This window comes from Orcinus orca, chromosome X (genome assembly GCF_937001465.1).
Source record: "Orcinus orca chromosome X, mOrcOrc1.1, whole genome shotgun sequence".
Lineage (NCBI taxonomy): Eukaryota > Metazoa > Chordata > Mammalia > Artiodactyla > Delphinidae > Orcinus > Orcinus orca.
Genome location: NC_064580.1, coordinates 66,250,124 through 66,263,931, shown reverse-complemented (window position 1 = coordinate 66,263,931; position 13,808 = coordinate 66,250,124). Strand labels below are relative to the sequence as shown.

At 39.0% G+C, this 13,808-nt stretch overlaps 1 long non-coding RNA gene across 1 annotated transcript; it reads left to right on the top strand.

The window, feature by feature from the left end:
- Window positions 1–241: 241 nt before the first annotated feature.
- LOC117196829 (uncharacterized) lies at window positions 242–7,555 on the top strand. Its single transcript, XR_004477213.2, has 5 exons — window positions 242–570; window positions 1,378–1,505; window positions 2,236–2,288; window positions 4,938–4,991; window positions 6,194–7,555. It is a non-coding gene; the product is annotated as an uncharacterized LOC117196829 (long non-coding RNA).
- Window positions 7,556–13,808: the final 6,253 nt, after the last annotated feature.

Genomic DNA, 13,808 nt, shown 5'->3' with positions numbered 1-13,808 from the left:
AGTGGTTTGAAGACACCTTATAGAAAAGCATCCCTGTTCAGCCCTCTATACATCTCAGTGGTTTGATCCTGTCTGGAGAGCATCAGCATCATTCCCCCTCTTGTCTCACGCCAATGATTTGATCCTGCGTCATTGAGCATCAGTTTCTTTTAGCTCCTCCCCCGGGGTCTACAGTGGTTTGGTCCTACCTCACAGACAATTAGGTCCTTTCTGATCCCCCCTCCAGCATCACCACCACAAATGGTATGGTCCTTAGCATTAGGTCCTTTTTGTAACCCCCACTGGTCTTCTAAGCAGATTGAAGCTGCTTCATCTCATTCCTAATTCATCTTGATCCCTTCAGTGGCTTATTCTTGCATTAGCAATGTAAAACTGGCCCCAATGGGTTTTAAATGATCAGAACTTGCTCTTGACCAGTTCAAATATTTTCTCACAAGGGAAAATCAGTTCTGACCACTTCAAATCTATTTTGACCAGTTTAAACTAATTCTGCCGAGCTGGAGCCTGAGGTCGGTAAACCCAGGAAGATGGCTGAAGACGATGCTGATTTGAGCCACAGCAAGGAATCAGGTACTTAAACAGATGTTGAAACTGAGCTGAGGACTAGGAAAGAAAACAGATCAAATGAGACAGCAAAATATAGCTGCCAGAGTTGGTTGAGGGGAGGCCCAAAAGAACTTAGTTGCACCCAAACCTATTTATTTTAAGAGGTGAGAGGCCATTTTGAGGAGGTAATTCAGGATTTGGGGTTCTGTGCCTTGGTATGTCTGGTAAGCAGTATGGGAGCCGATACCATCTAGCAGCCCCATCCTGCTAGAGCTGAGACTGGACTGTATGTGGCCCTGGTGCTGCCTGAAAGCCAGCCCGTGGGATCATTCTTTGTATCTAGCCTCATTTCAGGTCGCAATTTTTAGAGTCCCAAACCATGAATGACAACCTTTCTACCCCTTTGTGGATGGTCATGATACTTTTTAGGTGTTTAGGGATGCTATTTAGGTTAGAAGAAAGAACTGGTAAATCTTGAAGAAAAGAGCTAATTACAATAGGTAAGACATGAAATGACTGACTCAGTTAATTAAAATTGAGTTGAGGACTATACCTTGCAATTTTTTAGAGAACTGTATAAGAAAAGGTGGTAGGTTGAGAACAGTATCTAATTTCTCACCTATGGGACTGTTTATTTCCTCATTGCTGTGGGTTGAAGTAGAAATTGGCCTGTGTTGTCTGGTATTTCTCCCAGGTGGTTGTCTTTTTGTCCTTTGTGGGGACTGCACTGTGAAGGGTAGGGATTGAAAAAATGGAGGATGAAAAATGAAATTTTTATAGACTATAACATTTCTAATTTGTGCAAAATCTCTGCAATGGGACAATGGACAGGACCGATACTTTGATGACGAGTGACAGAATGCTGCAAGATTGAGGGTGGGGCTGGACCTCTGGTTTGCTACAACATCTCAACATCTTTTCTGAAGATGGATGAGGCTCTATGGCTGCTTACCTGTAAGGTAAAAACGAAAGTATTCCTAGAATGGCATAGGAACTTAGCTGCCTGGGAAGGAAACTGATCCTTTTGTGAGAGAATTGGCTTAGAATCCTGTAATTTGAAAGATGTCTTTCAGGAAGATTAATTCAGTTAGCCACTGCCTATTTCTTGACAGGGGAGGATGGTGACCATTTTAGAGAAGACAGTTGAATGGCCCCTCCAGATGCTGAGGTAGAAAAATATTAGAAAATTTGGAGTCAGATAATTTAGGCTTTGAATCCTGGTTCTGCTATTTGCTATGTGGATGTTGAGCAAATTATCTAACCTCCCAAAGGCTTGTTTTCCTTATTTGTAAAATAAATATCATCTGCCCTAAAAAATAAGAACCTTAGAGTTTAGTGCCTTTTTGAGCAAAGTAGCTGCCATTCAACATTTTTGTTTGATTAAACTAGATTGTGTGGCAGGCACTATTTTGTGGATATGTGGGGGAAATAATACATAATTTAGCTTAATAAAGAAAATTTCTCTTAAAATTTTCAACAATGTTGCCCCCAAATGAAGCTATTGAACTATTTTGAGGACAAAGGAGAAATTGTTCATTGAAGTATTTTATAAACTACAAAGCACAATATAGATGTGAGTAATTGTTATTTTTATAATAGTATGTTAATTGTCATTAACGTGACACTCACAAAAGCCACAGCATAAAATGGCTTCCAGTGTTTCAGACTCACAGATATCTCTGGTTCCAGATTCATTTCCTACTTCATCCTGGACCTGTGGCCACCAGAAGCCCTGAGATATGGTATGCAGCATTATAAACTGTGGTGACTAAAGGTGGGGGATGGACGATGGGGGGGATCATGTCAGAAATATAGGTGATAGGTGGGGTCCATTGTGGGTATCACAATCTGTCTTTCAACCAAAAACATCTTGAAATGATTTTATTGCAAGGCAAGCCTGGATTACCTCACCTGGATTTATCACCCTCCCCGAAAGCAGCAGGATCAGGTACAGGAGCAACAGGAAGGGCAATGATGTAGACCTTCATGAATGTGGAGGTCCTGATTCTGCCATTAATAAGTGAGGGGGATGGGAGCCAGGTCAGGCAGTAGAGCCTGAGCTTGAAAAATTAAATTTCAATATATTTTTGGCCATAATTGCCCCATTAGGGAGCTATGTCCTATATTCAGATTTGTGGTCTTGGAAACATGGCCTTTTTGATAGGACCATTTGACTAATAGATGCAAGTATGTGATGGTTACAGTGTACCTATATTGCAGCAAGGCGTGTTACAAAGATTTTTATTTTTATGACATCCTGGTGAACAAGATGTAGCAAACAAGAGCTGGAACATTGTTCCTTTAGTTGGATTCTGAAATAGTTTTTTTTTAAAGTACTACTATTTATTGAGCACTTACTATGTGCAAGACATTGTGCTAATAAGTACTTTGTATGCATTAATCTTTTAATCCTCACAATAGCCTTATGAGCTATGTGTTATTAGCTCTATCATACAGATGAGGAAACCATTTACAAAGGGTGCTAATTATTGATTCTATGTTCCTCTGGATCCAGAATTCTTAAGAAGTATGTGTGTGTGGTGGGGGGAAGTAAGGTGGGGTGAGGGCACATTCTCTGAGGGGTTTATCAGAATCGCCTGAATGAGGGTTTTTCCAAACCATATAGGCCTTTCCCCCCATTAAAGTACTCCCTTTTAGAAGGCCTGCCTCTCCTTGAGTATCTCTGATGTTTCATGAGCTAATGTGATTGATGTGAATAGGTAGTAGGAATGGCTCTCAGGTATGTAGAAGGCAGGAAAAAGGTTGAGCTTCACTATTGCAAAGAGAGATCTTTGGTGGTGAGCTGTAGGGCTCTGTACCTGGCTCTGTACAGTCAACATTTTAATTAATGACTTGGATGGAGATGTAGAAAAGTATGCTCATTAAACATTAAGAGAACTGGAGCAGGAGGGAAAGTATATGTATTGGATGACAGAACCAAGAATCCAAAAAGAATTTAGTAGACTGAAAAGGCGGTTCAAAAACCACAAAATTAATTTGATAAGAATGTATAACATCTTGCATAATTTTCATAAAATTTAAAAAATATTAGCAATTCTAAAGAATGGATATATGTTACATATGGCTGCCAAAAAGTTAATGGAAACACAGGCTCCAAAAGGAGGTGATTATCCCACTCTTTCCTGAGTTTGTAGAACTACACCTCAAGTATTGTGCTTAGTTAGGGCAGTTATCTTTTAAAGACGGACAAATACAAAATAGAGGCTAAGAAGAAAAGCTTGGAGGGCAGAGTGGGACGTGATTACTATCTTCCAGTATGTGCAGGGCTGGCTGTCATAAGAAAGACGATTTTATATATATCTGTAAAATGTGACCCCAAGGGACAGAATTAGGACTGTTATGTACAAGTTATAACAGAACTGACTGAAGATGAAATGGGCTGTGTTAGAAGTGAATGAGTTCCCTATCATAGGAAACATTTTAGCAGAAGCTGGCTGACTACTTACTAGGGATTTAAATTTTGCTACAAAATCTCAAATGCAACCTTAATTGGTATAGTTCAGTGGATTGAGAGAATTTCCATGAGCACTTATTGAATGTTCTTTGTCTGGTGGATGGAGCGGGTGGTGATCAGAAAGGAGAGGAATAAGGTAAACCCTGATAATTGCTAGTGAATCCAAGGAAACCCTGGGGTTAACTGGTGTGGTCCAGCCAAGGATTACACCGAAGGAAGGAAATATTTACTAAGTACCTAGTGTGTGCCTCGTGCTTTTACACACATTATTTTTAAATTTTTACAACAATCAGGTGACTTATGTATTAGTAGTATTGCCTTTACAGATGAGAAAACAGGGGGTCAGAGAGGTTTAGTGACTTGCCCAAGGTCATGCAGCTAGTAAGTGACTTTGGGGAAGCAATCAAAACCCTATGTAGGGAAAAATGTGACAGAATTTCTAATTTTTACCTGATCACTTCTCCAGTTGAGTAAAGAGCTGGTATTGCCAGAGTCAAGTCAGGACTGTGTGAACAAGTGCGTCATGCTGGGCTGGGTGCCTGGAGTAGATGAGAATATCATGAAGATATATGATCAGTCTCTAGTCCAGCAGGTCCTGGAGGATGGTGTTGGAAGGCAGCTAAGCTATTACACAGGCTAAATGGCATGACTGTTTATTCATAATGTCTGTACCTTATACGGAATACTGTTTTCCGTAGACTCTCCAAATGGTACAGCTGTAAGAGGATGTAAAGATCTTCAAAGTCCAGGCAATCCTATCTATTTTGAAGACCAAGAAGTTGTGACCCAGAGAGGGGAAGGGACTCAACTTCTTCCACTTAATAATTTTGCCCCTGATATTGCCAGGGATTTACTTTTAAAAATATAATCTAGTGAATTTAGGATTAGAGTTTCTTAGAGCAGATTTGTTTTTCAGGAAGGAACAACTCCCCTATGAAGCTTGCTACTCTGTTTCAGAGCTACAAGATAGGTATGTAATCTTCTGGTTTGTTATTTTCCCCTAATATTATAGAAGCCAGCATGATAAAAATAAAGAGCATAAGCTTTAGAGTCAGATAGATTGGGTTTAATTTATTTACCTGAACCCATGTGAAATTGTTTAACTTCCTTGAGCTTCAGAATCATTATCTGTGAAAAGGGGAGTAATAGTTTGATTTTAGCCATGTAGATACTTGAGATACTTGTGGAAAATACAGGTGGAGAGATTTAGGAAGGCTGAAGCTCAGGAAAATGACCTAGTCTGGAGATGCAGATTTGAGAGTCCACAGCCAAGGGGAAGGTATATAAAGTCACAAGCATGGATGGCATTGCCTAGGCAGAGGGATCTCTTCCATATGACAGCTCTTCAGCAATTTGTGGTTGACAGTCATGTTATCCAGATTATTCAATTCTCTAGGCTTGACAACCCTAGATGTCAGAATTATCTTTGATAATTCTGCACTTGTCTTGAATTCTAGCCTCTTCATCAGCCAAGTTGTTCTTTTGAGGACATATCATATTTTGGTTTTATTAGTCTTGAGGTGTGGTGTTCTAATGCTAAACTCAGTACTCCTGGTATGGTGTGGAGTAAGAGCAAGACCATCACTTCCTTCATTCTAGACACTGTACTTTTACTTATGTGGCCTAAGGTCACATTAGCTCATTTTTGGTCTCCATGCCTTACCACTGACTCATATCATGTATACTGTTGAGTAAACCTCCTAAGTCTTTAACAGGTACTACTGATAAGCCATATTATTGACCCTCTAATTATGAAATAGTGATTGTCTGTGTCAGCGAGTCTCAAACCTTAGTATGCATAAGATTTACTTGGGAAGCTTGTTTAAAATGCAGATCCTGGGCACCCAGTCACCATATTGTGAGTCAATAGGTCTGCAATGGGGCCCAGGAATCTGTTTTAACAAACACTTCAGGTGACTCAGATGCAGGTTGTCCTTTACAATACTCTGAGGAATACTGTCCTATGACACAGAGGATACTGCATTTGACCCATTTTAGTTCCTGGCAGTGACTTGGCCTCTATCCCTTTGCTGGTCCTGTTTCACTGCAGATTGCAGCCATTGAAATAGCAGTAGAATACCACCAGCCCCATTTCATTTCTTGATATCTAACACTTGGATTTAGTGGGAAAGGTGAAACTTTTTTTTAACTTTGCTTTTCCATTTTTTGAAGCTTCTTAGATACTCTGGAACTGGCTGACCTGTATTTAGAAAGGCACTTCATTGGGAGCCAGAATAATAGAGGCTTCAAAAGGTGAGGTTCATTGATTGATGATTGGTGGCTTGTATATCCCCAAAAGATACACTATCCACCAAACTAAATTTCAGGTGTATTAAAGAGTTTTATGCAAAATATTAAAGACTGAAAAATAGAAGAAATTGTAGCTGAATAAGTTATTTCCTCTTTGAATAGGCTTAAAATAATATATGATATCACAAAGGAAATGGTTATTTATTGTGATTTTGCTGTTTAAAATGTCCCCAAGGCATAGTGCTGAATTGCTGTCTAGTGTTCCTGAGTGCAAGAAGGCTGTGATGTGCCTTATGGAGAAAATATGTGTGTTAGATAAGCTTAGTTCAGGCATTAGTTATAGTGCTATTGGCTATGAGTTCAGTGTTAATGAATCAACAATATATACATTAAATAAAGTATCTTTAAACAGAAACACACATAAGCAAGGTATGTATTGACTTGCTGAGAAAAATATTGTTACGGAGGCTTGCAGAAACCTAACTCTGTGTTTCCCCAGGAACAGTCATTCAGGATTTGCCAATTCAGTGTTTGCAGTAACTTTATAAAACATAACTAATGTGAATAATGAAAATCGACTGTATACAGTTATGATTATAATATAACATGCTAAATATGTCAAAATACATGTAAATTGATTTTAAAAGGAAGATCCTGGTTTTAAAATGAGCAAAGGAAATATATATGTAATTCACAAAACAAGGAAAACAAACCATGTATATAAATGTTACTGAAAAAAACTCTTCTATTTTACTTGTAATCAAGGAAATCAAATTGAAGCAATGATGACATGTCATATTTTGTTGCCTATCAAATTAGAAAAAATAGAAAAGATAATATTCTGTGCTAATTAGAGTGCAGTGGTCATGCTTGTACATTGCCAGTGGATTAAATTGATATGTTGTTTTGGGAAATAGCTTGAGGATATGTATCAATAGCTCTAAAAATCTCAATATCTTATTACTTAGAAATTCAATTTTTAAGAATGTTTCTTGAGGAAATAGAGATTCAGATAAAGATTTATGTACCTTCAGTAAAACGTTATTTGTAAAAATGAGAATGGAAATGCCCAAGAATAGGGGAAATGATGTATTATGGATGGAAACAAGATAGGAGACTTAGAAACTGTTAAAAAAATTTTTTAAAGAAAAGTTAATGGAATGGGAAAATGTTAATGATTTAATTGATATAAAGCAGATTATGAACTATATGATAAAATTAAATTACACTAAAGTTATGTATACAAAGCTAAATCAACCTGAAAATAAATAAATTTATTTAACAGTAAAGCATATTTTATTGTATGTGTCTTTAATTTCTAACCAGGAGCTAGGGGTAGATGGGATCCCCTCTGCTGTCTGGTAACCATCATTATAACTTTATTCAGTTGGGTATATTTTAGTAGATTGGTCAGTGGGTTTTGTCAGAACAAGGACCTGGGAACTACTGGGCTGGACCAGACCAGGGAAAGACAGAAGTTGGACTCCCTTTCTTCTCTCTTGCCCTTGTCCCTCCCCTTCTCCTCCTCCCCTTCCTCTTATCTCCCCTCCCCATTTTTCTCTCCTCTCATTCTTCTCCCCTCCTTCTCTCCCTTCCCCTTTCCCTCTCCTCTCCTTCTCTTTCTCTCCCTCTCTCACTCCCTGTCTCTCTTCTCCCTCTCTCTTCCTCCTTCCCTCTCCCGACATTTGGTAATACAGAGAAAGGAAAGATTCATTCTGATTTGTGTGAAGAGGTGACGTTGGCAGGATTTTGTAAGGCTTCAAGAAGAAGGTGACATTTGAATTGAGTAGTGAAGTATATGTAGGATTTTCCTAGGTGGAAAATTCAGGGCACATCTTGACCTTCTTAGCTTCTAAATGTTAATGGTGCTACCCTAGACTTTAAAAGCAATGCCTTTGGGAGGAACTGAGAGCAATTTTCCTTTGGTATGGCTGCACCTAGAATTTTCTACTGCTTTTCCTCAGAGTCCAGGTAAGTTGTCATATTCTGATGCCCTGATCTTGGGATCAATAGGGGATGTACACAGAAAAAAAATTCAAGAATTCTACATCATGTTGATGAAGGAGGTATGTAATGTGGAGACTGGATTAAAGGTTGGGGAGATGTTGGGGCAAGAAAGAGAAAGGAAGAAATGTTTGTTGAGAACAAAAACTTGTTGTGGTGTTATAGCTCTTATTTAATTTTACTGAGTGTACTTAACAACTAAAAATAGGCAGTTATTCCAATTTTACAGATGAGATGTAATGAGGGTCTGAAGGAGGGTAGGATAGTGGAGGTAGTGAGGAGTAGATGCATGTAATTTACATTTTGGAAATAAATTTGGATGTAGCAGTAGCAAGGGTGGAGGGATTATTAATCAGCTTAACTTTAATGTGCAGCTAACTGTTGGGACTCTGCTTAGTTCACAGAGTTGTACCAAAGTTAGATGAATTAAGGGCTGTGGCAGTGTTCTGTAAATTTCAAACCATTGTAACCATGGGAGATGCTCAGAAACTTTGAGCTTCAGCAACTTGGGAGGATGAAAAGGCTATTAATGGAGGTGAGAGAGTATATTGGAGGGAAGATGATATTCGCTAGTTCTTCAACATCTCCTCCTGTGCTTGTCAGATCACCCTTCTCATGGCACTTATTATTTTCTACCATTATATATAGAGACTCTGTCTATGTAAATATCTGTAAATGTATAAACTATCTCTGGAATAATACATAAGAAACTGTTCAACAGCGCTTGCCTCCAGAGAGGGGAACTAGGTGGGAGTGGGAAGAACCCTTACTTTTCACACTGTACCCTTTATACCTTTTGAACTGTGTGTCATAGGCATGTTACCTGCTTAAAAGAGAAACTTATAAAAACAGACTAAAAACAAAATAGCAAAACCTCATACTCCCCCAATACATTTACATCTCCTGTACTTTAATCTCAGAGTTTCCCCTGTGTCCTATGTCCTTATTTGTCCATGAAGCTTTTCCCTAACCAACCTAACCCATATCCTATACTTTTTGGCCACTTGATGTGGGAGCCAGTGGGAAGAAGGAAATTTGAGCCAGCAAGTGTAGACTACTTTTTCAAAAGATCAGTGGGGAAAGGAAGGGTATTAGGTAAAGTGGGACCTTGGGGGTCAACATAGGGTTTCTAATTTAGGTATTTCTTTATCTGAGGCTAGGAGAGACTTTTGTACTGTTTATAGGTGGAGGGGAAGAAGCCTGGAGAGAAGTTAAGATAACTGAGAGGGAGGGGTTGTAAACAGGCTAGTGGCTTACCAAAACTATCAGCAATATTGAGATAGAGTTGCAAATGAATATGTTTCTATGGAACGAACTGTTTAGAAATAGCTTTTAAAAACCCCAAAAGCCTTCTGTAAGGAACCAGATCCTAGAACAGACCCCTGTGTGCCCATTTATAGCTCTTTGAGTCTGCTGAGCTCTATCAGGCATTCATTCAACAAATGATAAATAATTTCTATGAGTAAGGCACAGAGCAAGGCAAGGGTTGTGTGGCTTAATTAAATGTACTGACTTGACATTCATGAAGGGGAGAACATTTCTGTGAGAATAAGTCTCTTCGAATGTAGTTTTGATGATGGATTACAGGGGTCTAGGTGTTGCGCATTCTAGCAGAGCCGCTACAGTTCTTGGCTCCTAGTAGGTGTTCAGTAAGTGTTTGTGACATAATTCGTTTATTGAGCACCTCCTATCAATCAAGCACTGTGCTAGGTTCTGGGACCACATAGATAAAATAGACAAGCTTCTACTTTTTGAGGTGCTTAGGTTTAGTGGTGGTTATAATAGTGTGATATGTTTAATGACAGAGGTAAAAACAAGGGTAGGAGGTGACCTACCCTAGAAACAGAACTAGATTGCAGTGTGTCAGGGGGTGAGTATGGGAAGAGGAAGTGAAGGCAGTGAATGTAGACTGTTCTTTCAAGAAGCTTGGTTAGAAAGAGAAGGAAAGAGAGGGCAGCAAACAGAGAGAGGCAGGGTTGAGGAACTGTTTCTTAAACCATGAGAGGTCTGAACATACTGTTGTGCAGAGGAGAAAGAAAAATCAGAGAGGGAAGGGGTGAAGATTCAGAAGTAAGAGTAGTGATTGATGGAAAGAGATTTCTGAGGGAATAGGAAGGGATGGGAGATAAAGCTGTCCATGAATTCTTAGAAAAATTGTTGTATAACACTGAGAACTTTCCTGAAGCAGGAGACCATGAATTTTTTTGGTGGTACCAGGTCAAAATGTGATGAATTAAGAATATGGAAAAGATAGTGGTTGAAGTCATGGATTGTAGGGCCCAGGCCAGTCAGGAAAGAAAATTAGTCTGGAGGAGACTGATAAATTAGGAGAAAACAGGAGACCAAAGAATATGAATTGTAAGAATGAGGAAGTAAAAACCCTTAAATGGGAAAAAAAACAGTAGCCAGAGAGTTGCATATACAAATTTAAGATATTAGAAGTGGAGTAGTAATGAGTGATGAAAAGACCCTGGATGTGGCCTAGGGTGTGGACAACGGAAGTGCAGGGAAAGTCTCTGGAGTTGAGCCAAGTGGTGCTGTATGGTTTATCTTCATGGATGTTAAAGTCCCTCCATAATGGTATAAAGACGTGCATCAGGAGCCAAACATTCAATTTATGTTTGGGAGACACCAGGAAGTAGGCAAATGCCAGTGATGAGACTGGTGGGAGAAAGCTAGTGTCTCAGTTGTCATTTACCTACCTTTCCAGACAAAGAGGTAAGTGAGAGAAGATTTGCTGGGTATCTATTACCTTGGCTTCAACTCCTTGAAGGACTTCTAAGGTAATGAGATGGCAGACTCAGGCTTCAGAAGATGGTGACCTGTGACTGTGTAGTCCAGCCTGTCCCAGTAGCACCGGCTGCCTAAAGACCTAGCCAGTGGAGTAAGGCAGTGCAATGTCTGTGGCTAGCCGGTAACATGTAACTCCCCAGATGCAGTGAGAAGTGTAGGGCTGAGGAAGAACTGAATCACACAAAAGAGATGGAAACAACATGTTCTAGGTTGAGTAATTCCCCAGAAAGTGTGGTGAGCTGCTGATCTGTCCATGCATTTCCATGGTCTTTGCAAGAACAGTAGTGAGTAATAACATATAAAACAGTTTATCTCATTGATGCTGTGAGAGGAATGTCAGGCAATGAGGCTAAGCTCCTTGTGTCCAGGAGACCTTTTGAGGTACAACTTTGGTTACCAATTGGCTCCACACTTTAGATCCTGGTGGGGGAGGTATCCCAGAGGAAGAATAGTAACAGATAGATGTTCCCAGCTTTGGAGATGCCTGTGAGGAAAACCCAGAGAAAATAAGGAATAGATTCAAGAAGCCCCAAGCTGTCCTTTATCAGTAACAACATCAAACAACAACAATAAAAATGATGATGGTAACAGCTAACACTTATATAGCACTTATGCCAGGCAGTGTTTTAACACTTTATGCATACTAAAGTTTTTTAGGACTTAACAACAATCCTGTGACATAGGTACTAATAGTCCCATTTTCCTAAGACAATTACACATTGTTTTCCCAGGATTTATCCCCATTCTACCCCTATTGTGGTAGTTTGGGTCCTGGGTATGTATTGAGGTAGACTGTTGCCTTTCTGAATCTTTGGAGATTGTTTTGGACACATGGTTTAGACCTTGCCATGGGAATGATGTGTTGCTGTGAAGTAAACCTGAGAGACGCCTTCACAGAGGTTTTTATAACGTGTGTGTGTGTAAATATATAGATTATCTCTGGAAGGTAACACAGGAACTTTTTTCCATTTCCCCATCTTTCCATTTTCCCCTAAATAACACTATCACTCCTATACACATCACAGGGCTTAATGTAAGGGAAGGAAACATAACAAAAGAGGAGCTTGCTGCTGAATTTTTGCTATTTTTTTCCTGAGAGGGCTTATTGTATCCTATAATATTCTAAATAGGTCCATAACAAACCTCAGAAGTATACTTTCTATATTTTATATTATTAAGAGAGTAAAATTTAACACTTGCCACTGTTTCTGCCTATACTTTTATTTGAATGGAGGTTATAACTTGGTCTGAGGTCTGCTAGGTGTTTGGTTTAACAGAAACATTTTATTTCAATTCACCTGAGGGACCTAAACTAAAAAAAACCATCATGTAGATGTCTGGCCATTCAAAAGAGTTTTCTGTACCCTTGGAATTCATTGCAAGTTCTTTTTTAAATATGAGACCTCAACACACTCTTGCTCCATACACTGACCTAGTTTTACCTGTGTCCCCTCATTTTTCTCAGTGCCATCTTGTCTCTTCCCTTCAAGGTCATATACCAACTACCCCCAAAATGAAAATCTTTTCCTGGTTTAACCTTTGTATACGACCTAGAACCTCTCTCTTCCCAGTCCAAGCCCCTGCCCTCATTTCTAATTTTTAATTTGAGAGACTGCTTATTATAGTTAAGTTTCAGGGTGAATTAAAAGATCTTTAAGGTCACTTCTTTCTTTATAAGTCTTTGGTTCACTTGAAGCAAATATTTCACATTCCAAAGAGCAACCCTTCCTCTTGGCCCTCCTTCTCTACCTTCCTTAGATTTATGGTGTCAGGGATTGAATGCACTTCTTTTTCCAGGGGAAGCTTAGGGAATTCACATTGCTTAAACCAAAGAAATAGATTGTTAATGTTAACAGTGAAATATCTGGTCCTATAGAGGCTGATGTTTGGGTGAAGGCCTTCCTAGTGTCCCTCACATCCACTTACCTTTGTAAACTGTGATTTTGCCCCACCCCACCTTAGGCAAAGAAAGGGCCAACAAAACAGAAAGAAAAAAGAAGAAAGAGGAGGAGATAATCTTAAAATGTTAAACAAGTAAAAAAACAAAAAGAAGGGAGCATGTTAAAAGGATCACAGCAACAAACTTGAAAGAACTCTCAATGGCCAGAACTCGAATAATTGGAGCAACATAATAAATAATATGATATTGGGTTACAAATACTTTATTTGGATATGTGTCCCCCATCCAGGATATGGAGCTTAATCTCTCCCATTCTAAATGCAGTCAGGGCTTAATGACTTGATTCCAAAAAGTAGAGTATGGAAAGGTGGGAAAAGTAACTTTATAGTGGAGAAATTTGACAAACATACCTCAGCCAGCTGATCAAGGTTAACTTCAAAAGCCATAAGTCATGTCGATAGTATGTGCTCTTTTTTGATGTGATGAGAAAAGCATTTCACCTCTGTGGTCTTCCTCTCCAAAATACATTACTCCAGTCTAATCATGAGAAAACCATTGGAAAAATCTCAACTGAGGAGCATTCTATGAAATACCTGACCAATACCTCAAAACCATCAAGATCATCAAAAAACAAGTCTGGGAAACTATCAGAGCCAAGAGGAGCCCAAGAAGACATGACAAGTAGATGTGATATGGTATCTTGGGTGGGATACTGGAACAGAAAAAAGACATTAGGTATAAACTAAGGAAATCTGAATAAAGTGTGGACTTTAGTTAATAATAATAATAATAATATATTATTATTATTATTATTATTATTATTACTCAAGACCCAGACTC